At 42.6% G+C, this 26,754-nt stretch overlaps 1 pseudogene; it reads left to right on the forward strand.

Annotated features, from left to right (window-relative positions):
• Positions 1-433: 433 nt before the first annotated feature.
• The window catches only part of LOC139407489 (E3 ubiquitin-protein ligase TRIM47-like), a 56,841-nt pseudogene continuing 30,520 nt past the window's right edge, over positions 434-26,754 (forward strand).

The following is a 26,754-nucleotide window of genomic DNA, read 5'->3' on the forward strand; positions in this document are numbered from 1 at the left end:
GAGAGCACCCCTCCAGCTATGATGGAGTCCGTCACTCCTCAACAGGCCAGGCTTGGTCCTGTTTGTGGGTGAGTCCCAGAAAGAGAGCCAATTATCTACAAATTCTATATTTTGGGAGCGGCAGAAAACAGTTTTCAACCAGCGATTGAGTTGTGAGACTCCACCTTAGAGCTCATCACTCCTCTAAACTGAGAGGGGGCCAGAGGCAATTACTCTAGACCTCGCATGCAGTTCTATCTCTCCCTCCCTTCCTCTAACTTCTACCTCACTGGATCCCTCTCAGCACCCATCCCTCCCTCCGTCCCTCCCTCTACTCTCACCCCTCTGTCAGAACCGGGAAGTCCCTCCCCCTCCCACAAACTCTCTTCTGAAGAAATTAAACTGATCTGAGTCTTTGTGTCGTCTGTCTGTGTGAGAGTGAAAATCCATCCAAATGGCTCAGCAGGGAGTTCAGCTGGACCAGGACCAGTTCTGTTGTTCTGTCTGTCTGGATGTACTGAAGGAACCAGTCACCATCCCATGTGGACACAATTACTGTAGAAGCTGTATTGAGGGCTGCTGGGATCAGGAAGTTCTGAAAGGGGTCTATAGCTGTCCGCAGTGCAGAGAGACCTTCACTCCAAGGCCTAATCTGAAGAAAAATAACATGTTGGCTGAGGTGGTGGAGAAAATGAAGAAAACAGGACTCCAGGCTGCTCCCCCTCCTGCTCTGTGCTATGGTGGACCTGGAGATGTGGCATGTGACATCTGCACTGGAAGTAGAAAGCGGAAAGCCCTCATGTCCTGTCTGCCGTGTCTGGCCTCTTACTGTGAGACTCACCTCCAATCTCACTATGAATCTCCTGCTTTGAAGAAGCACAAGCTGGTCAAAGCCACCACACAACTACAGGAGAAGATCTGCTCTCATCATGACAAACTGCTGGAGGTTTACTGTCGTACCGATCAGCAGTGTATCTGTATGCTGTGTACAATGGATGAACATAAAAGCCATGATACAGTGTCAGCTGCAGCAGAGAGGACTGAGAAACAGGTAAGACTAGAACAACTTGTTGGTGACTGTCTGATAAACAAATCATTAATGATACAGTATGAACTAAGGCTGTTTGAATATGAGATCAGTCAAATTAAATGGATCCACGGCAGAACAAATATGAACACAAACCTTGAGTATATATTGAGTTTGCTCCAATGTATGACCATTTTAAAAAGTCAAACACTATTATCATTCTGAATGCCCTTTAATGAGTCCAAAGTTCAGTCTCAACCCCTTGATACATGTATGCCAACCATAAAACTATAAACATTCACCTAGCAACGAATAAATATCACATTGTAAAGGGACCATCAATATTATAGACCTTCCTCTCTATGGGCCCTATGTCACAATATTACATATATATTTTAGGCCAGTTGAGAACAAGTTCTCATTTTCAACTGCGACCTGGCCAAGATAAAGCAAAGCAATGCGACAAAAACAACACAGAGTTCCACATGGGATAAACAAACGTACAGTCAATAACACAATAGAAAAATCTGTATACAGTCTGTGCAAATGAAGTAAGGAGGTAAAGGCAATAAATAGGCCAATAACGAAAAAGTAATTACCATTTAGCAAATTACACTGGAGTGATATACAGTTTGGAGAACAAGTATTTGATACACTGTCAATTTTGCAGGTTTTCCTACTTAAAAAGCATGTAGAGGTCTGTCATTTTTATCATAGGTACTGTGAGAGACAAAAATACAAAAATACAGAAATTCACATTGCATGATTTTTAAGTTATTAATTTGCATTTTATTTCATGACATAAGTATTAGATCACCTACCAACCAGTAAGAATCCCGGCTCTCACAGACCATTAGTTTTTCTTTAAGAATACCTCCTGTTCTCCACTCATTAACTGTATTGACTGTACCTGTTTGAACTCGTTACCTGTATAAAAGCTTGGTGAGAAGGCAACAACTGTTGGCGCAATTATTAGAAAATGGAAGAAGTTCAAGATGACGGTCAATCACCCTCGGTCTGGGGCTCCATGCAAGATCTCACCTCGTGGGGTATCAATGATCATGAGGAAGGTGAGGGATCAGCCCAGAACTACACGGCAGGATCTGGTCAATGACCTGAAGAGAGCTGGGACCACAGTCTCAAAGAAAACCATTAGTAACATACTACGCCATCATGGATTAAAATCCTGCAGCGCACGCAAGGTCCCCCTGCTCAAGCCAGCACATATCCAGGCCTGTCTGAAGTTTGCCAATGACCATCTGGATGATCCAGAGGAGGAATGGGAGAAGGTCATGTGGTCTGATGAGACAAAAGTAGAGCTTTTTGGTCTAAACTCCACTCGCTGTGTTTGGAGGAAGAAGAAGGATGAGTACAACCCCAAGAACATCATCCCAACCGTGAAGCATGGAGGTGGAAACATCATTCTTTGGGGAGGCTTTTCTGCAAAGGGGACAGGACGGCTGCACCGTATTGAGGGGAGGATGGATGGGGCCATGTATCATAAAATCTTGGCCAACAACCTCCTTCCCTCAGTAAGAGCATTGAAGATGGGTTGTGGCTGGGTCTTCCAGCATGACAACGACCCGAAACACACAGCCAGGGCAACTAAGGAGTGGCTCCGTAAGAAGCATCTCAAGGTCCTGGAGTGGCCTAGCCAGTCTCCAGACCTGAACCCAATAGAAAATCTTTGGAGGAGCTGAAAGTCCGTATTGCCCAGCGACAGCCCCAAAACCTGAAGGATCTGGAGAAGGTCTGTATGGAGGAGAGGGCCAAAATCCCTGCTGCAGTGTGTGCAAACCTGGTCAAGAACTACAGGAAACGTATGATCTCTGTAATTGCAAAGAAAGGTTTCTGTTCCAAATATTAAGTTATTCTATTCTGATGTATCAAATACTTATGTCATGCAATAAAATGCAAATTAATTACTTAAAAATCATACAATGTGATTTTCTGGATTTTTGTTTTAGATTCCGTCTCTCGCAGTTGAAGTGTACCTATGATAACAATTACAGACCTCTACATGCTTTGTAAGTAGGAAAACCTACAAAATCGGCAGTGTATCAAATACTTGTTCTCCCCACTGTACGTGCAGATGAGGATGTGCAAGTAGAAATACTGGTATACAAAAGAGCAGAAAAAAAATACAATATGGGGATGAGGTAGGTACATGTAGTTGGTTGGATGGGCTATTTACAGATGGGCTGTGTACAGCTGCAGCGATCGGTAAGCTGCTCTGTAAGCTGACGCTTAAAGCTAGTGAGGGAGATATAAGTCTCCAACTTATATCCAACGATTTTTGCAATTCGTTCCATTCATTGGTAGCAGAGAACTGGAAGGAAAGGAGGCCAAAGTAGGTGTTGGCTTTGGGGATGACCAGTGAAATATACCTGCTGGAGTGCGTAATGTGGGTGGGTGTTGCTATGATGACCAGTGAGCTGAGATAAGGTGGAGCCTTACCTAGCAAAGACTTATAGATGACCTGGAGCCAGTGGGTTGGTGACGACTATGTAGCGAGGACCAGCCAACGAGAGCATACAGGTCGCAGTAGTGGGTAGTATATGGGGCTTTTGTGACAAAACGGATGGCACTGTGATAGACAGCATCCAATTTGTTGAATAGAGTGTTGGAGGCTGTTTTGTAAATTACATCGCCAAAGTCAAGGATCGGTAGGATAGTCAGTTTTACGAGGTTATGTTTGGCAATTTGAGTGAAGGAGGTTTTGTTGCGAAATAGGAAGCCAATTATAGATTTAACTTTGGATTGGAGATGCTTAATGTGAGTCTGGAATGAGAGTTTACAGTCTAACCAGACACCTAGGTATTTGTAGTTGTCCATATATTCTAAGTCAGAACCATCCAGAGTAGTGATGCTGGTCGGTTGCGGGCAGCAATCGGTTGAAGAGCATGCATTTCGTTTTACTAGCATTTAAGAGCAGTTAGAGGCCACGGAAGGAGTGTTGGATGGCGTTGAAGCTTGTTTGGAGGTTTGTTAACACAGTGTCCAAAGAAGGGACAGATATATACACAGAATGGTGTCATCTGCGTAGAGGTGGATTCAAGAATCACCCGCAGCAAGAGCGACATCATTGATATATACAGAGAAAAGAGTCGGTCCTAGAATTGAACACTGTGGCACACCCATAGAGACTTCCAGAGGTCCGGAGAACAAGCCCTCTGATTTTACACACTGAACTCTATCTGAGAAGTAGTTAGTGAATCAGGCAAGGCAGTCATTAGAGAAACCAAGGCAGTTGAGTTTGCCGATAAGAATACAGTGATTGACAGAGTCAAAAGCCTTGGCCAGGTCGATGAATCAATTCAAATGTATTTATATAGCCCTTCGTACATCAGCTGATATCTCAAAGTGCTGTACAGAAACCCAGCCTAAAACCCCAAACAGCAAGCAATGCAGGTGTAGAAGCACGGTGGTTAGGAAAAACTCCCTAGAAAGGCCAAAACCAAGGAAGAAACCTAGAGAGGAACCAGGCTATGTGGGGTGGCCAGTCTTCTTCTGGCTGTGCCGGGTGGAGATTATAACAGAACATGGCCAAGATGTTCAAATGTTCATAAATGACCAGCATGGTCCAATAATAATAAGGCAGAACAGTTAAAACTGGAGCAGCAGCACGGCCAGGTGGACTGGGGACAGCAAGGAGTCATCATGTCAGGTAGTCCTTAGGCATGGTCCTAGGACTCAGTTCCTCCGAGAGAGAAAAAGAAAGAGAAAGAGAGAATTAGAGAGAGCACACTTAAATTCACACAGGACACCGAATAGGACAGGAGAAGTACTCCAGATATAACAAACTGACCCTAGCCCCCCAACACATAAACTACTGCAGCATAAATACTGGAGGCTGAGGAGGGGTCAGGAGACACTGTGGCCCCATCCGAGGACACCCCTGGACAGGGCCAAACAGGAAGGATATAACCCCACCCACTTTGCCAAAGCACAGCCCCCACACCACTAGAGGGATATCTTCAACCACCAACTTACCATCCTGAGACAAGGCTGAGTATAGCCCACAAAGATCTCCGCCACGGAGACGGCTGCGCAGTACTGTCTTTTATCGATGGAGGTTATGATATTGTTTTGGACCTTGACCGTGACTGAGGTGCACCCGTGACCAGCTCAGAAACCAGATTGCATAGCGGAGGAGGTATGGTGGGATACGAAATGGTCGGTGATCTGTTTGTTCACAGGCTTTCAAAGACTTTAGAAAGGCAGGGCAGGATGGATATAGATCTATAACAGTTTGGGTCGAGAGTGTCTCCCCCTTTTGATGACAGCTTTCCAATCTTTAGGAATCTCAGATTATTTGAAAGAGCGGTTGAACAGACTAGTAATAGGGGTTACAACAATGGCGGCTGATAGTTTTAGGAAGAGACGGTCCAGATTGTCTAGCCCAGCTTAGTTGTACGCCCAATTTTTCAGTTTTTGATTTGTTAAAAAAGTTTGAAATATCCAATAAATGTCGTTCCACTTCATGATTGTGTCCCACTTGTTGTTGATTCTTCACAAAAAAATACAGTTTTATATCTTTATGTTTGAAGCCTGAAATGTGGCAAAAGGTCGCAAAGTTCAATGGGGCCGAATACTTTCGCAAGGCACTGTAACACCATCCTCTACTCCTTCACATCTCTTACACACTCATCCATCTGCTAAAACACCATCCTCTACTCCTTCACATCTCTTACCAACTCATCCATCTGCTAAAACACCATCCTCTACTCCTTAACATCTCTTACCAACTCATCCATCTGCTAAAACACCATCCTCTACTCTACCCAACTGCTCCTTGAGCTGAGAAACAAGATGTGATTGACCAAGGACTGAGGGTCCGTCTCAGCGGAGGGAGAGAGCAGCAGACTGAGGGTCAGTCTCAGCGGAGGGAGAGAACAGCAGACTGATGGTCAGTCTCAGTGGAGGGAGTGTTATATAAATATTCATACACATAGCTCATATAAACAAAGACATTCCGTCGTAAGAACACATACACCCAGCCATAAGACTGACCCCCTCTTCCTTATATAAACACACATCTCATCTCCCTCTAACTGGCCGGTCCCAAGAGCAAAGAACTTTTGCTGTGCACCAATGGGGCCCGCTCTGGCTAGAGCAAGGCCCGCCTCCAACCCTCCGACCAGTCAAGAAGACCGAAACGACAAGACTCCACCTACTTTATTCTATGTATAAAAATGTATGTAACCATTGTATAGGCCTCTTTTTCACCTGGCTCCTTGCCGAGTTATGTGAACTAGGTCCGTGCACGTAAAACTGCGGGACAAGATATCTCTGACTCATTAAAACTGTCTTTCGTTACAACTGAAATCCACTCTGTCCAGCGTCCGTGATTTGGTCTCAACTCTCCAGTATTTGAACACTAACAGAATTGGTAGCAGAGTTTGGTTGTTCTTGAATTCGATCTATTATAAGTTAGTGTGAGAGGACGAGACTGATCACGGCTAAAAAATCAGACGGAAGAGTGACTTCCCCAGCCATTCATCTTGCCTCAGGAAATCTGATCGGAGCGCTCTATATAAAGGTGAGCAGAGCCCGTTATATCGAAATCTGCATATTGTATTATAGCCTAAACCAAATTTTGATCAGAAAGTACTGGGCGTGAGTATGAATCGGTGCCCAAATTTTTTACATAAGAACCTAAGACATTGATTAAAGATATCTTGTTTTGTAAAAAAAAAAATATATATATATATATATATTCTTATTAATGGGCCTATACTCAGTTATTTTAATAGGAATGTGTGAATTGTGATTGACCAATGTGTTAAATTCCTCCAGGGACCCTATTTGTTCTGAAATCTGCATAGAAAACTGTCCTAATTATATATGTATTGGGTTGTGTATAGAGGTGACGTTAAATAGTGGCTGTGTTTTAACACGTAATGGACACAATTATGGATGTTGGAAATTCAATGAGAATTTCATACGAATGAATGAATTATAGATGAACCGAATCTGCAAGTAAGGTCTTGTGAAGGTGTGGTTATAGATGAACCGAATCTGCAAGTAAGGTCTTGTGGAGGTGTGGTTATAGATTAACCGAATCTGCAAGTAAGGTCTTGTGGAGGTGTGGTTATAGATGAACCGAATCTGCAAGTAAAAATGTCCTATTTTTGATACGTTCTATACTATCGAATATAGTCTTGTGGAGGTGGGGTTATAGTTGAATTATGGATGAACCGGATCTGCAAGTAAAATCTCCTGTTGATACACATAACATCGAATAGGTCTTGTGGAGGTGTGGTTGGATTGAATGAATCTGCATGAAAAATGCCCTATTAAAAAAGCTGTGTATTATTTAATAGGTTTTGTAAGAGGTGTAGTCGAGTAGATACAGGATATGTAAGTTTGGCGTTCCACAAGACAGAGATCGGGAATGATGTGGCTATTGCACATCAAACAATAAACATAATATGAACCAGAGTTGACATTCCATGATTTGGAGATGGGGGAAATTAAATTGAAAGAAACGTTTGTCGCGGAGTAGGTTGGGACACGTAACTGGGCTATTAGGCACACGTGCTGAAAGACAAAGCCACCTTAGTATCGAATGGCCGTGCAACTTTGACAGCAGCCGGGCTGGAATACTGATTTTCGTTTTTTTTCATTCCTGTTGATATTGCCTAAAGTTTAAAATTATTCTGACAATTGCTATAGAATCGCTGGAATTTACTGATATAAGTTCATAAAGGAACTTACTGAATTGTTTCTAGAAAGTATTTAAATAAGCCGCCGAGCTTAGTACAGACTTTGTTTTACAGACGCTAAAAGCTACACACTGATTTTGGGGTTTTTCTATTCTATCCATATTTCCTAAATATATAGAATTATTCTGACAATTGCTATAGAATCGCTCGAATTTACTGATATAAGTTCATAAAGGAATTTACTGAATTGTTTACAGAAAGTATTTAAATAATTCACTGAACAACTCTTAGTTGTCTAGAAATTCTATCTATATTTCCTAAAGAGCTAGAATTACTCTGAAAATTGTTATAGAACCGCATATATTCACTGATATATTGTTCCAAAAGGAAATCGCAGAATCATTTATAGAAAATACCTAAACGAATCGCTGAACAAATTCAAATAAAATACCGGTGAAATACACACGTGGCGGGCGTCACATACTGATAACCCCCTTTGTCTCGACCAGGGACAGGCTAAGCATACAACGATAGAAATAAACACCACATAGTAAGAATTGAATATACCTAAATAACGCATTATACACATTATCAGACGAACTAGATAAAATGTCTGCAGCTACCACGCCCAAACTAAAATTCAATGATTATTTAGATCAGAGTATGATTGATAGAGCGGGAGGTAAAAAACAGTATGGGAAAGTGGAGAAAGTGTGGAAAGGATTACGGATAAGATGGACACAAGCAGGTTATTTTAGCGGAGGACCACCTACAGGGGGGAAACTCCAAGATATGCAGACAGAATTAGAGGACGCAGTAGAGCATGCAAAAGCGAGTGAGGCGGAGAGAAACAACATACACAGGTTCAAAAAAGTAGGTACAAGAGAGAGAGAGAGAGCAGAGGGGGAGCTCAAGATAGGTACATGGGCCATACAGGAGAGTAGGAGGGTGCTGCCCAAAAACACACCAGACATGATGGGCGTGGCTATTGTGGCGTCGGGGGATGTTAAAGCTCCGCCTGAGAACTTGCCCACGGCTCCCCCTGTGGCCGTTTCTCCCTCACTATATCCACAATTGACAATGGAGGCAGTTCAGCCCCAGCCATACTCAAAGGGACAAAATCACCGGAGCCCGTCACACAACCCATTCCTGCCCAGGGCACCTCCCACAATACAGGCTCCAGTTCTGAGAATAGACCAAGGGGAGTTAAAAGGGGAAATTACCCTGGGGATAACGGCTGGCCATATGGTATGTGAACAGTTCGAAACTGGGATTCCAGGAGCAGGAGACCTCCCCCAGGAACGGAGGCCGCAATGCTCCTCTGTGAACTCTCTCACCTCTGAAACCAGAGGACACTTACAAACAAGATTAGATTCAAACCACTTCTATCAGACGGATAGGGAGGACTGTCATCAGAACATGGATATCGAAAACGAAGAAGAAATTGACATGGTGCTCACCCCAGCTCCGATGGGAGCTCCAAACGTGACTAAGATGCAGGAGCTGCTGAAATCATCAATAGCTCGAGCTAAGGAACTCAGGGAGCTAATAGCTAACCAGGATAACAACAGAGAGGGAGCCTACCGTGTGGAAGGCATAATGAGAGGAACAGTAACCAAAGTTACCGAATCAATGGGGTCCGAAACACTCCGTCGGTCCTCCAGAATTGCTGATAGAAGAGAGCGAGAGCAGGAGATGGCAGGACAGTACCCCCTGCGACCGACACCAGGTGATGCACACACTGTGGAGTACCAGCCCTGGAAAATGACTGATTTAACAACACTGATGGGACAGATGCCTAGCCTACATGGAGGAGCTTCAGCGTGGCTACATCAACTGCAGACACTTACGTCAGGCCTGCAACTCTGCCTAGGAGACATGAAAGCACTTCTAGCAAGAGCCACCGACCACGGAACCATGGAGGCCCTCATGACAGCAGCTGACCTTGGATGGCGGGCCCCAACACTGCCCATAGACCACTTCCGTACCAGATTATGGGAAGTTCTACGGAGAGCATACCCTACAGAAAGAAACCATGCCACCTTATCCTCCTTCACAATCAACCCAGGTGAGCAACCTGCAGCATACCTGGACAGGGCTAAGACCACATGGAGATCGGTCCACGAAGAACCATTCGATCACACTGATACCACACTCAGCATGTGGAAGGAAATGGTGGTCAACGGGTGTCCTGGAGATGTTAAAACCAAACTCAGAGGAACGGTAGGGTTGATTGCACTTCCTCTGACCCAATTCAATACGCATGTGCACCACCATGTGACCCAGCACAACAAGGAAAGAGGGGGTGCTGAGAGCCAGGTGCAGTCCCTCCAGGTACAACTCCTGAAACTCCAATTGAAGGAAGCACAACAAGGAGAAAAACCTAAGAAACAGATGGTGGCGGAAGAAACGAAGGAGCCGGGAACCAAAACAGACATCTCCCAAATAGTGGCCCAGACTGTCGCTCAGATGATCCAACAGCAGGCAGCCTCACTCACGGCCACTAGGGGGGCCCAACCACCCCAATACCCTCCCCCACAGCAGTATATCCTGCAACAACAACACCCAGTATGGGCTCGACGGGGTCCCTACACTGGACAACACAGAGGGGGAAACCCACCTCTGCAACATCAGCAACCAGGACCCACACCCATGCATCAGCAACAGCCAGCATACAACCACCCAGAATCTAGCCACATGCAGCAGGAGCAGCAAGATTACAACCAACCCTCCCACTTCAACACCTGAGCACCCAGTAAGAATGATGAGGATGCCACTCCTGCCGATGACCACACTGTCTGAAGCCCAAGAAGTGTACTGGCTAAAATGCCTACCCACAGGGCCTGCCACCCCTCACATCCAGTTTAAGTTCAACCAACTGAAAGCTCAAATCTACACTCTGCACCCATATAAGACTCCCCAAGCTGAGATCCATTGCACACTCAATGCAACAGAAACTGATGACTGCCTCTACACTGCAGACTGGGACGAAGACATGATGCACCTGACCCCACCTATCAGGTGTTGTACCATTGGGTGTGGCCCAGAGGGGGTGGCAGCACCGGTCATCCTACGATCAAGGAACCTCCATGCACCCCTGGCCTGGACGGCTGAAGCATCAACAGCCATAGCATTCCTGAAAACAGATCTATCAGCGGCAGCAGCTCTGACTGCACCTGACTACAAGAACAAGTTCCAGTTGGATGTTTCTGAAAGGGAAGGATTCACCTCATCCGTCCTATTCCAGAAACAAGAGGGGGAGAGAAGGGTCTTGATGTACTACTCTTCAAACTTGACCACATTGAGGTAGGACAGTCAACATGCTCCAGATACGTTGCTGCAGTAGCAAAAGCTATTGAAAAAACAGCTCACCTCGTGATGGCACCCTTCAATCAGCCATCATCCCTCAACCAGCATCGGCCAAATTAGCTGAAATCATCGGATTGACGCAGGTCCTCATCAGAGGAAAAGGAAAGACTGAATATCTATACAGACTCAGCCCATGCCCATGAAGCAGGCCACACTGATGGACCCAGAACTTTTATGAGGAACACATGGCCCCACACACGAAGGCAAACTAAAGACCCTCCAAAAAGGCCTCGCACATCTGGTGGCACCCTCACATAAAAAATATGACTGACTTATTTTATGACGATGATTTATTTTGTGACGAATGCAATGGTTGTGACAGACACAACCCAAAGACACCATATCAAACACCAATGGGCTCATACGTAATACCTAATGCATGTTTTCAGGATATTAGTATAGACTACACCGACATGGGCACCGAAGATTTATCTAAAGGCAAACTCTATCTCCTAGTCATAGTAGATAGGTTCTCCAAATGGGTAGAGGCAATAATAACAAAAGGGGAGGATGCTAGGTCAGTCTTTAAGTGGCTACAAACCAAATTAATACCCAGGTATGGCATCCCAAGACAAATCCAATTTGACAAATGGCTCACATTTAACAAACACCTGAGACAGGTGGAAGAAAGATTTGGCATAACCCACATATTTGGATCTGTGTACAGGCCCCAATCCCAAAATCTGGTGGAACGTCAAACCAAAAGCTAAGATAGCTTTGGGATAATGACTGGTAGAGTCATGCATGGTCCACCAAGGGAGGGAGGTCATATGCCCGCCCTTGATGTACAACAAATTGTAATGTCTAATTATGTGAAAAAACTGACGGTTCTCGCTGCAGCACTCTCTACCCAGGTTCACAAGGTCCAGGAGGGGGAGCTGCCGGGGGACACGCCACTACTGAAGGTAAAGGTTGGTGACGGGGTGAGGGTTACAGTCCACAAGAGAAAGTGGCTGGAACCCAGGTGGACTGGACCGTACGAAGTGAAGGAGGTTACTTCACACTCAGTCCAGGTCAAAGGTAAATCAGGCACACCTTGACACCGCCTTACACATTGCACCCCAGCCCCAATTCCTTCTAGAACACTGACTGAAGTCAGAGCTGATTTGAGCGGCCTAAATTCGATTCCAAATGAAGACACTCCTTCCTCAGGTGATGCGGCATCAAACTCCGCCTCCCCTGAGAAGGGAACCTCGCCCAGTTAGAGGGACATTTCTCCCTCTCTGGGTGAGGCTGGGGATATCTGGTCCCTTATTTGTGATATTCATACTGATATTTGGAGTAACCCTAGGACTTTCACATGGTTAATTGAACAACTATTTCACCCTGCCACATCACATACACCAACCCCTACACATGTCCCTAACTCCTTTCCTGATATCACTCCCTCCAATCACTCCCGTCCCAAACGTAGCACTACACCTACAGACCCACCATGCAAACCAGACAAGGTTAGGAGCACCACCTTATGTATACCCACGATTGCAACCGCCACCTTTCTGCTATAGTTTTCACGTCTAATAGACGTGAAGAGGGGGATTTGTTATATAAATATTCATACACATAGCTCATATAAACAAAGACATTCCGTCGTAAGAACACATACACCCAGCCATAAGACTGACGTTTCAGACAAAACAACTTACATACACTAACACAACATTAAACAAAACTATAAACACACACAGTACAACAATTACATATTATGTTAAAAAACACAAATTATGTTAAAAAACACAAAAAAACAGCTGTCCTAAAGACAATTACACTCTACTATATTTACAATGATCAAGTGTTTAAACTCCACCAACGAATATAGATCATCAAATTTAAAATGTTCAGGAGAGAATTCCAGGACCACGGAGCTGAGTAACTAAAACTATTTCTACCATGACCTGTTCTAATTTTTGTTACTGTTAGAAGCAAATGAGAATAAGACTGTAATTGATATTTATTTACCGACCTGATTAAAAAAGAACAAAGATAAAATGTCATTTTACCCAATATAGCCTTATAAACCGAAGTCGGATCCTCTCCTTGTTCGGGCGACGCTCGGCGTCGCCGGTCTCATAGCCATCGTTTTCCATTTCCCTCTTTTTACTTGTTGTGTATTTAACCCTCTGTTCCCTCTGTTCCCCCCATGTCTTTGTGTGGGATTGTTTATTGAAGTGCTCGTGCACGTTCCCCGTGAGCACACGATGGGTTATTTTTGTGCCCATTTATCTTGTTGTTCTGGATGCCGTTGGTTTTGCTTAATAAATCTTTGGTTATTACCCAGTTCTGCTCTCCTGCGCCTGACTTCTCTGCCACCACTTACTGCTACAGTTTAAGCCTACGCAAGGTCAATGACGACCAGCCAATGGCGCTGTAGAGATCACAATGATGTGTTTGACGTTTTTGATTGGTAATGAACCTGAGGGCTGAATGATATACTGAATAAAGGGTAGTGGTTGAGGCCTGCATATATATATATATATATATATATATATATAACATCTCTAAAACTGCCAGTAATGTACATCGTACCAGCTCCTTCCTGGCCTCCAGAGAAAAACAAGCCTTATGCCAGTAATAAAAACCTATTCTCAGCCAGAGCTTCCTTATCAAGTTCCTTATCAAGTTCTCCACATGAACAGTGAAGCTCAGTTTGACATCAACCCACACACCCAAATATGTATACACTTTGACTGGCTCTATACTATGTCCAGCCAATGTAGCAATGACATGATTAGTAACATGCCTGGCATTTGAAATTCAGAACCGGCTTCAAATCATACAGTTTCTGTTGTATGATGTTAAATGCTCTTAGGGCATTTTCAAAAGATAAAGATAAACTACTACCACTTGAATAAAGAACAGTATAATCTGCATAAAAATGAACATCTGCTGATAACCCAATGTTGTTGATATACAAAAGACACAATAGTGGGCCCAAAATACAACCTTGCAGAACACTTGAGCACAACTCTATGGATTTATAACCATCCTCCATTACACATTGTGTATGATTTGATAGGTAATTTAAAAACCAATCTAGATCATGACCTGTAATTCCACCAAGTAGTTGGAGAAGCATCTAATTTGCACTCTCGTGAGAAGAAACTAATATAGAAACTCTTAATTTAACCTTAGCACTAACACAGCATGGTCCATGGTGTCAAAAGCCTTCGACAAATCAATAAAGACAGACACACTTCTTATCAAGAGCACAGTGGATGTCATTTAAAACCGTCCATGTTGCTGAAACAGTGCTGTGGCCAGACCTAAAGCCTGACTGCATTCCATTTAAGATGTTGTTTTCTTGGAGGTAGGCCTTCAGCTGCCTACTAACTAAGGACTCCAGTACCTTTGACAGTACAAACAATATTGATATGGGTCAATAGTTGTCAAGTAGCGAAGGATCTCCACCTTTCAGGAGAGGCAGTACAAAAGCAGATTTCCATAACTTGGGGATTTCCTTAACGTCAAGCGTGAGCTAAAAACATATAGGGGGGAGTAATGATGTCAGCAGCTAGGTGGAGGAAGCGGGGGTCTAGTTCATCAGGGCCAGGGGATTTCTTTCTAGCAATTTCTTTCACGGCTTTACACACTTCGGAACCAGAGAAGGGTGAGAAGGAGAACCTGGCGAAAACTGCCTGCATCTATTAAATGCTTATTCAAAGCTTTCAGAATGGAGGTTCTCTCAGTTACAACCTGAGTGTCCACCAACAATAGTTTGGGAAGCTGTGAATCTTCTTTTCACTCCAAACCTTTCACTTCTTGCCAAAATGTGGAGGGATTATTTAAATGATCTGAAGTAGATTTCAGGTAGTGGTCTGCTTTCACTTTTCAGATCAAAGCCACGCCCATATTTCAAAGACGTTTAAAAGCCATCCAATCACCCGCTGACCCTCTTGCTTTAGCCCATATAGCATTTTGTTCCCTTATGATTTTAGTAAGTTCCTCAGTAAACCAGGGGTTCTCTCTGCCCTTAAACCTGAATTTATTTAAAGGGGCCTATTGCATACATCCTGGAATACGTTGTGCATGTAACAAAAGGCTAGTTCAACATCAGGGATTCATTCCATTCAATAGATAGATACATCATGTAAAAAACCTTGATTATCAAACCCCTTCCAGTGTCCTTTCGTAATGACATGTGGAGAATGCTTCGGAATTTTACCATCTCTCACACAGGCAGTAGCACAGTGATCACTTACATCGATGGAACAGTAGTGGAGAGGGTAGTAAGTTTTAAGTTCCTCGGCGTACACATCACAGACAAACTGAATTGGTCCACCCACACAGACAGCATCGTGAAGAAGGCGCAGTAGCGCCTCTTCAACCTCAGGAGGCTGAAGAAATTTGGCTTGTCACCAAAAGCACTCACAAACTTCTACAGATGCACAATCGAGAGCATCCTGTCGGGCTGTATCACCGCCTGGTACGGCAACTGCTCCACCCACAACCGTAAGGCTCTCCAGAGGGTAGTGAGGTCTGCACAACGCATCACCGGGGGCAAACTACCTGCCCTCCAGGACACCTACACCACCCGATGTCACAGGAAGGCCATAAAGATCATCAAGGACAACAACCACCCGAGCCACTGCCTGTTCACCCCGCTATCATCCAGAAGGCGAGGTCAGTACAGGTGCATCAAAGCTGGTACCGAGAGACTGAAAAACAGCTTCTATCTCAAGGCCATCAGACTGTTAAACAGCCACCACTAACATTGAGTGGCTGCTGCCAACACACTCACTCAACTCCAGCCACTTTAATAATGGGAATTGATGGGAAATTATGTAAAATATATCACTAGCCACTTTAAACAATGCTACCTAATATAATGTTTACATACCCTACATTATTCATCTCATATGTATATGTATATACTGTACTCTATATCATCTACTGCATCTTTATGTAATACATGTATCACTAGCCACTTTAACTATGCCACTTTGTGTACATACTCATCTCATATGTATATACTGCACTCAATACCATCTACTGTATCTTGCCTATGCCGCTCTGTACCATCACTCATTTATATATCTTTATGTACATATTCTTTATCCCCTTACACTTGTGTCTATAAGGTAGTAGTTTTGGAATTGTTAGCTAGATTACTTGTTGGTTATTACTGCATTGTCGGAACTAGAAGCACAAGCATTTCGCTACACTCGCATTAACATCTGCTAACCATGTGTATGTGACAAATAAAATTAGATTTGATTTGATTTATGTCATTTGTAAAAAAAAATAAATTCCAGAAGCATTAAAATAATGAAGAGTATTGGTTAAAATCCAATCAGTCAAAGAGGATTTCAGAGGATACTTTATATTCAACCTCATTACACTGTTGACAATCTGAGTGAGATTGTAGGTATTGCATAGAATTTTGAGATGATCAGAACTAGATGTTAACCAATCCTGATTCAGATCACCCATCAGGACTAACTCAGAGTTGACATGCTGTGATAATCTGAAAATACAACCCAGAGAGCCAGCAGTAGCATATGATCTATAACAACAAGATACAACAATACCTAAAGATGAGCCAACAGTAGCATATGATCTATAACAACAAGATACAACAATACCTAAAGATGAGCCAACAGTAGCATATGATCTATAACAACGAGATACAACAATACCTAAAGATGAGCCAACAGTAGCATATGATCTATAACAACAAGATACAACAATACCTAAAGATGAGCCAACAGTAGCATATGATCTATAACAACAAGATACAACAATACCTAAAGATGAGCCAACAGTAGCATATGATCTATAACAACAAGATACAACAATACCTAAAGATGAGCCAGCAGTAGCATATGATCTATAACAACAAGATACAACAATACCTAAAGATGAGCCAGCAGTAGCATATGATCTATAACAACAAGATACAACAATACCTAAAGATGAGCCAACAGTAGCATATGATCTATAACAACAAGATACAACAATACCTAAAGATGAGCCAACAGTAGCATATGATCTATAACAACAAGATACAACAATATCTAAAGATGAGCCAACAGTAGCATATGATCTATAACAACAAGATACAACAATATCTAAAGATGAGCCAACAGTAGCATATGATCTATAACAACAAGATACAACAATACCTAAAGATGAGCCAACAGTAGCATATGATCTATAACAACAAGATACAACAATACCTAAAGATGAGCCAACAGTAGCATATGATCTATAACAACAAGATACAACAATTCCTTAAAGATTAGCCAACAGTTGCAGATGGTCTATAACAACAAGATACAACAATACCTAAAGATGAGCCAGCAGTAGCATATGATCTATAACAACAAGATACAACAATATTTAAAGAGGAGCCAGCAGTAGCATATGATCTATAACAACAAGATACAACAATACCTAAAGATGAGCCAGCAGTAGCATATGATCTATAACAACAAGATACAACAATATCTAAAGATGAGCCAACAGTAGCATATGATCTATAACAACAAGATACAACAATACCTAAAGATGAGCCAACAGTAGCATATGATCTATAACAACAAGATACAACAATATCTAAAGATGAGCCAACAGTAGCATATGATCTATAACAACAAGATACAACAATATTTAAAGAGGAGCCAACAGTAGCATATGATCTATAACAACAAGATACAACAATATCTAAAGATGAGCCAACAGTAGCATATGATCTATAACAACAAGATACAACAATACCTAAAGATGAGCCAGCAGTAGCATATGATCTATAACAACAAGATACAACAATATCTAAAGATGAGCCAACAGTAGCATATGATCTATAACAACAAGATACAACAATACCTAAAGATGAGCCAACAGTAGCATATGATCTATAACAACAAGATACAACAATACCTAAAGATGAGCCAGCAGTAGCATATGATCTATAACAACAAGATACAACAATATTTAAAGAGGAGCCAGCAGTAGCATATGATCTATAACAACAAGATACAACAATACCTAAAGATGAGCCAACAGTAGCAGATGGTCTATAACAACAAGATACAACAATACCTAAAGATGAGCCAGCAGTAGCATATGATCTATAACAACAAGATACAACAATACCTAAAGATGAGCCAGCAGTAGCATATGATCTATAACAACAAGATACAACAATATTTAAAGAGGAGCCAAGGTTAAGGTTCCCAAAACTCGAGGGAGAAACAGTCATATATTTCCTCATTCACAGAGCAAGCGTGTGGTTTCTCCCAAAACTCGAGGGAGAAACAGTCATATATTTCCTCACTCACAGAGCAAGCGTGTGGTTTCTCCCACGTGCTTGAACAACAGCAACATGAACAACAGCAACATGTTACTTATTGCCTCATCGTTTGACCTGAGAGAAACACAGCACTAAGCAATCTAAGACATGTAGCCAACACAAACTCAACTCAAACTCTCATTAAATGAGCTATGAATTCATATAAAAAAATTTCCTAAATAATAATACAAACATAACAAATATTACTAATCAAATATTCCAACAGCAGATAATTTAACAAGTCAGCGATGTAGAGGGAGAGAGAGAGTGTCGAGGGCATCTGTACCAGACTGGGAGAGACAGACCAGGACAGGCGGGGGGGGGGAACCTGTACCAGACTAGGAGAGACAGACCAGAGCAGGTGGGGAGCAGTGCAGCAGGTAACAGGGTATGTGAGAGTGTCCAGAGATGAGTCTTTCCTTGGAGCAGGACATAGAGCAGAACTAGGACGGCATCATACTTTCTGCACTACAGAAACTACAGGACCAGTCAAAAGTTGGGACACACCTGACAGACAATCAGACAATCAGATGAGAAAAAAATGATAGTCCCACTAAGCCCAAACCAGATAGGATGGTGTATCGCTGCAGAATGCTCTGGTAGCCATACTGGTTAAGTGTGCCTTGAATTCGAAATATCACCGACAGTGTCACCAGCAAATCACCCCCACACCATCACACCATCTCCTATCAAGTGAAATGCAAATGACTATCAATTACTGCAAAGAAACCACAACTAAAGGACACCAATAATAATAAGAAAATTGCTTGGGCCAAGAAACACAAGCGATGGACATTAGACCTGTGGAAATCTGTCCTTTGTTCTGATGAGTCCAAATGTAATATTTCTGGTTCCAACAGCCGTGTCTTTGTGAGACGCAGGGTAGGTGAACAAATGATCTCTGCATGTGTGGTTCTCACTGTGAAGCATGGAGGAGGAGATGTGTTGGTGCTCTGCTGGTGACACTGTCAGTAATTTATTTAGAATTCAAGGCACACTTAACCAGCATAGCTACCACAGCATTCTGCAGTGATTCGCCATCCCATCTGGATTGCGCTTAGTGGGATCATTTGTGGGATCATTTGTTTTTCAACGGGACAATGACCCAACACACCTCCAGGCTGTGTAAGGGCTATTTGACCATGAAGGAGAGTGATGGAGTGATGCATCAGATGACCTGGCCTCCACTTGATTTGTTTAACACGTTTTTGGTTACTATGTGATTCCATGTGTTATTTCATAGTTTTGATGTCTTCACTATTATTCTACAATGTAGAAAATAGTAAAAATAAAGAAAAACCCTTGAATGAGTAGGTGTGTCCAAACTTTTGACTGATACTGTATGTTAAGGGGATCTTTCACCCCAATAGCAAAGGTTCATACCTCTAAATACCATCTCATTAGATGGAGCCATTTCCCCCCATTAGTTTGGGATTCAGACCTGCAGTCATCTTGATTTCAGACTACTTTGGAGAAGTGTTCCACAGGCAGTAAATCTGTTGTAGAATAAATGGAACCTGGATCCATTTCATTCTATTAACATGGTGTATGTGTGTTATAGCAGTAATGGGGTTAAACTGATATTAAAATGACAACTCCATAGATGGTACCAGGTCAGTGGAGTTCCTACAGTTCCTACAGTTCCGACAGTACTGATCAACATAGCTGACCTGATGCAGAGGTGGACCAGTGATGTTTTCCTCTCAGTGGTGAGGCCCTCTTCACCTGTTGTGATCTGTCCAACAAATATCCCCGGTGAAGCCAGGGTCCTGTCTCATCCAACACTTCAATGACTGTTATGGAAGTGAGCATTATCTAACATTAACTATTTTGTCTTATGAAATTATGTAGAAAAAGAATGTCATTAATGAGGGAATAAAATAAGTCCAGTACAACCATTACCTCTCTTTCACATCCCTCTATCATCGCTCCATGGGGGAGTCCAACCATTACCTCTCTCCTCTTTCACATCCCTCTATCATCATTCCATGGGGGAGTACAACCATTACCTCTCTCCTCTCTCACATCCCTCTATCATCACTCCATGGGGGAGTACAACCATTACCTCTCTCCTCTTTCACATCCCTCTATCATCACTCCATGGGGGAGTACAACCATTACCTCTCTCCTCTTTCACATCCCTCTATCATCACTCCATGGGGGAGTACAACCATTACCTCTCTCCTCTTTCACATCCCTCTATCATCACTCCATGGGGGAGTACAACCATTACCTCTCTCCTCTTTCACATCCCTCTATCAGGGGAGTGGACAAGTTCACATTTAGAAAGGAGAGATCATTGGGACACACCCCATGTGTCCTGATAACTACAGGAATGAAACCATATTGAGGGTGTCTGTTTTCTATAGAGAGAGAGAGAGAGAGAAAGAGAGCGAGAGAAAGAGATAGAAAGAGAGCGAAAGAGAGAACATCAGGTAAAGTTGTGGAGATGAGGGAATATGTGATTAGAACCCCTCCAGTCTGGTTAACCAAAGTTAGGTCCAGTATGGACTATCAATACAAGTCACCATTTAGAATGTGATCCAGTTCAATGGGTCTGAACTGAACTGGGGGATGTCAGACATGAAGTTGTCTAAACACAACTGGAATATGATTACTTTGTGATTCATTGTTAATGGATTTTCAATTAGGAACACAGAGGAACAACCTGACAACACACATAACAAACTAACAATAAAAACAAAGAGGAGGAAACCACTAAAGTCATGACCATATTGTCTTGTTGTAATGACAGGGAGAAACAATCTAACATCTAGAACACTACTTTAGATCAGGTCTAATAAAGCCTAGTGCACTACGCAGGGAATAGGGAGCTATTTGGAACAGAGACACTAACTCCTGAATGAAAATCTTTCTCTCCCTCATCTGTCTGATATATCTGCCCATTTCCCCTCCCATCCTCCCTTTTCATTCTATCAGCCACACCACTAGCTCACCGCCACACAATCCATCTACAAGTTAAAGACACCTTGGAATAAATAACAAAGGAAAACTATTACTAGATGAAGTTTAGTGTTGTATTTTTTATTTCCCATCACCATAAGTCATATTTAATCACTGAACAGCAGCAGACCTAACTTCATCTGTTCCTGACTTTGGATAGTGGATTAAAAAGACCATCAATCTCCAATGATATTAAAGTACTATTCTGAACATTACTGATATAGTGAGTGGCAAGTCAAGATATCTGCTGGTTATATTGTTTGGTCAATAGCACCACCTGCTGGACTCAATAGCACCATGTTGCTTGACTGAGCAGTTTGGGAGGATGAAATATTACACATTTAGGGCAGGTTTCCAGGACATCTACATTGAACATACTTTTTAGTCCAGGACTAGGATTAATCTGTGTCCGTTCCATATAGTTTAGTTAGTTAGTAAGTGATAGTACCTGTCCCATATAGTTTAGTTAGTTAGTAAGTGATAGTACCTGTCCCATATAGTTTAGTTAGTTAGTAAGTGATAGTACCTGTCCCATATAGTTTAGTTAGTTAGTAAGTGATAGTACCTGTCCCATATAGTTTAGTTAGTTAGTAAGTGATAGTACCTGTCCCATATAGTTTAGTTAGTTAGTAAGTGATAGTACCTGTCCCATATAGTTTAGTTAGTTAGTAAGTGATGGTACCTATCCCATATAGTTTAGTTAGTTACTTAGTGATACTACCTGTTCAATGCCACTGAGGAGAATTACAAAGAGACAGAGAACCAATTGAGAAAACATATCAATGGTTCTGAATGACAACCAATATACATCAACAACACACATCACGATTCATGGAAATGTCAAGATTAAAACATTGTATTTGATAATAAAAGGTACATTACATTTTAATTCAATTATACAGTCAGACAAATTATTGTACAGAAAAACAGACCGTTATATCTGGGGACCATCACCACCAGCATGACTAGTATCTATGTGGATCCTACTACAGTTTAACCAGGTCAGCTATAGACTACACCAACATGACTAGTATCTATGTGGACCCTACTACAGTTTAACCAGCTCAGCTATAGACTACACCAGCATGACTAGTATCTATGTGGACCCTACTACAGTTTAACCAGCTCAGCTATAGACTACACCAGTATGACTAGTATCTATGTGGACCCTACTACAGTTTAACCAGCTCAGCTATAGACTACACCAGTATGACTAGTATCTATGTGGACCATACTACAGTTTAACCAGCTCAGCTATAGACTACACCAGCATGACTAGTATCTATGTGGATCCTACTACAGTTTAACCAGCTCAGCTATAGACTACACCAGTATGACTAGTATCTATGTGGACCCTACTACAGTTTAACCAGCTCAGCTATAGATACAGGGCTCTAACTCCTCTAGCTCCACAATGAAATAGGGTGCAGTTAGCCAGCCTGCCAGCATAGTGGAGTCTGCCACTAGCACAGTCAGTGTAGTCAGCTCAGCTATCCACATTGAGACCGTGTCTGTGCCTCGACCTAGGTTGGGCAAAACTAAACATGTCGGTGTTCGCCTTAGCAATCTCACTAGGATAAAGACCTCCTCCATTCCTGTCATTATTGAAAGAGATCATGATACCTCACATCTCAAAATAGGGCTACTTAATGTTAGATCCCTTACTTCAAAGGCAATTATAGTCAATGAACTAATCACTGATCATAATCTTGATGTGATTTGCCTGACTGAAACATGGCTTAAGCCTGATGAATTTACTGTGTCAAATGAGGCCTCACCTCCTGGCTACACTAGTGACCATATCCCCCGTGCATCCCGCAAAGGCTGAGGTGTTGCTAACATTTACGATAGCAAATTTCAATTTACAAAAAAAAAAATGACGTTTTCGTCTTTTGAGCTTCTAGTCATGAAATCTATGCAGCCTACTCAATCACTTTTTATAGCTACTGTTTACAGACCTCCTTGGCCATATACAGCATTCCTCAAGGATTTCCCTGAATTCCTATATTCCTTGTAGTCATAGCAGATAATATTCTGATCTTTGGTGACTTTAATATTCACATGGAAAAGTCCACAGACCCACTCCAAAAGGCTTTCGGAGCCATCATCGACTCAGTGGGTTTTGTCTAACATGTCTCTGGACCCACTCACTGTCACAGTCATACTCTGGACCTAGTTTTGTGACATGGAATAAATGTTGTGGTTCTTAATGTTTTTCCTCATAATCCTGGACTATCGGACCACCATTTTATTACGTTTGCAATTGCAACAAATAATCTGCTCAGACCCCAACCAAGGAACATCAAAAGTCGTGCTATAAATTCACAGACAACACAAAGATTCCTTGATGTCCTTCCAGATTCCCTCTGTCTACCCAAGGACGCCAGAGGACAAAAATCAGTTAACCACCTAACTGAGGAACTCAATTTAACCTTGCGCAATACCCTAGATGCAGTTGCACCCCTAAAAATTAAAAATATTTCTCATAATAAACTAGCTCCCTGGTACACAGAAAATACCCGAGCTCTGAAGCAAGCTCCAAGAAAATTGGGACGGAAGTCTTCCGACTAGCTTGGACAGACAGTACTGTGCAGTATCGAAGAGCCCTTATTGCTGCTCGATCATCCTATTTTTCCAACTTAATTGAGGAAAATAAGAACAATCCGAAATTCCTTTTTGATACTGTCGCAAATCTAACTAAAAAGCAGCATTCCCCAAGAGAGGATGGCTTTCACTTCAGCAGTGATAAATTCATGAACTTCTTTGAGGAAAATATCATGATTATTAGAAAGCAAATTACGGACTCCTCTTTATTAAATCTGCGTATTCATTCAAAGCTCAGTTGTCCTGAGTCTGCACAACGCTGCCAGGACCTAGGATCAAGAGAGGCGCTCAAGTGTTTTAGTACTATATCTCTTGACACAATGATGAAAATAATCATTGCCTCTTAACCTTCAAGCTGCATACTGGACCCTATTCCAACTAAACTACTGAAAGAGCTGCTTCCTGTGCTTGGCCCTCCTATGTTGAACATAATAAACGTCTCTCTATCCACCGGATGTGTACCAAACTCACTAAAAGTGGCAGTAATAAAGCCTCTCTTGAAAAAGCCAAACCTTGACCCAGAAAATACAAAAAACTATCGGCCTATATCGAATCTTCCATTCCTCTCAAAAATGTTAGAAAAGGCTGTTGCGCAGCAACTCACTGCCTTCCTGAAGACAAACAATGTATACAAAATGCTTTAGTCTGGTTTTAGACCCCATCATAGCACTGAGACTGCACTTGTGAAGGTGGTAAATTACCTTTTAATGGCATCAGACCGAGGCTCTGCATATGTCCTCGTGCTCATAGACCTTAGTGCTGCTTTTGATACCATCGATCACCACATTCTTTTGGAGAGATTGGAAACCCAAATTGGTCTACAGGGACAAGTTCTGGCCTGGTTAAGATCTTATCTGTCGGAAAGATATCAGTTTGTCTCTGTGAATGGTTTGTCCTCTGACAAATAAACTGTAAATCTCGGTGTTCCTCAAGGTTCCGTTTTAGGACCACTATTGTTTTCACCATATATTTTACCTCTTGGGGATGTCATTCGAAAACATAATGTTAACTTTCACTGCTATGCGGATGACACACAGCTGTACATTTCAATGAAACATGGTGAAGCCCCAAAATTGCCCTCGCTAGAAGCATGTGTTTCAGACATAAGGAAGTGGATGGCTACAAACTTTCTACTTTTAAACTCAGACAAAACAGAGATGCTTGTTCTAGGTCCCAAGAAACAAAGAGATCTTCTGTTGAATCTGACAATTAATCTTAATGGTTGTACAGTCGTCTCAAATAAAACTGTGAAGGACCTCGGTGTTACTCTGGACCCTGATCTCTCTTTGGAAGAACATATCAAGACTGTTTCAAGGACCGCTTTTTTCCATCTACGTAACATTGCAAAAATCAGAAACTTTCTGTCCAAAAATGATGCAGAAAAATTAATCCATGCTTTTGTCACTTCTAGGTTAGACTACTGCAATGCTCTATTTTCCGGCTACCCGGATAAAGCACTAAATAAACTTCAGTTAGTGCTAAATACGGCTGCTAGAATCCTGACTAGAACCACAAAATGTATCATATTACTCCAGTACTAGCCTCCCTACACTGGCTTCCTGTCAAAGCAAGGGCTGATTTCAAGGTTTTACTGCTAACCTACCAAGCATTACATGGGCTTGCTCCTACCTATCTCTCTGATTTGGTCCTGCCGTACATACCTACACGTACGCTACGTTCACAAGACGCAGGCCTCCTAATTGTCCCTAGAATTTCAAATCAAACAGCTGGAGGCAGGGCTTTCTCCTATAGAGCTCAATTTTTATGGAATGGTGTGCCTACCCATGTGAGAGACGCAAACTCGGTCTCAACCTTTAGGTCTTTACTGAAGACTCATCTCTTCAGTGGGTCATATGATTGAGTATAGTCTGGCCCAGGAGTGTGAAGGTGAACGGAAAGGCTCTGGAGCAACGAACCGCCCTTGCTGTCTCTGCCTGGCCGGTTCCCCTCTTTCCACTGGGATTTTCTGCCTCTAACCCTATTACAGGGGCTGAGTCACTGGCTTACTAGGGCTCTTTCATACTGTCCCTAGGAGGGGTGCGTCACTTGAGAGGGTTGAGTCACTGATTGTGATCTTCCTGTCTGGGTTGGCGCCCCCCCTTGGGTTGTGCCGTGGGCTATACTCGGCCTTGTTTCAGGATGGTAAGTTGGTGGTTGAAGATATCCCTCTAGTGGTGTGGGGGTTGTGCTTTGGCAAAGTGGGTGCGGTTATATCCTTCCTGTTTGGCCCTGTCCGGGGGTGTCCTCGGATGGAGCCACAATGTCTCCTGACCCCTCCTGTCTCAGCCTCCAGTATTTATGCTGCAATAGTTTATGTGTCGGGGGGCTAGGGTCCGTTTGTTATATCTGGAGTACTTCTACTGTCCTATCCGGTGTCCTGTGTGAATTTAAGTATGCTCTCTCTAATTCTCTCTTTCTTTCTCTCTCTCGGACGACCTGAGCCCTGGGACCGTGCCTCGGGACTACCTGACATGGTGACTCCTTGCTGTCCCCAGTCCACCTGGCCGTGCTGCTGCTCCAGTTTCAACTGTTCTGCCTGTGATTACTATTATTTGACCATGCTGGTCATTTATGAACATTTGAACATCTTGGCCATGTTCTGTTATAATCTCCACCCGGCACAGCCAGAGGAGGACTGGCCACCCCACATAACCTGGTTCCTCTCTAGGTTTCTTCCTATGTTTTGGCCTTTCTAGGGAGTTTTTCCTAGCCACCGTGCTTCTACACCTGCATTGCTTGCTGTTTGGGGTTTTAGGCTGGGTTTCTGTACAGCACTTTGTGATATCAGCTGATGTACGAAGGGCTATATAAATACATTTTATTTTATTTTATTTGATTTGATTTAGTCATGC

Source organism: Oncorhynchus clarkii, chromosome 4 (genome assembly GCF_045791955.1).
Source record: "Oncorhynchus clarkii lewisi isolate Uvic-CL-2024 chromosome 4, UVic_Ocla_1.0, whole genome shotgun sequence".
In the NCBI taxonomy this organism is placed as follows: Eukaryota; Metazoa; Chordata; class Actinopteri; order Salmoniformes; family Salmonidae; genus Oncorhynchus; species Oncorhynchus clarkii.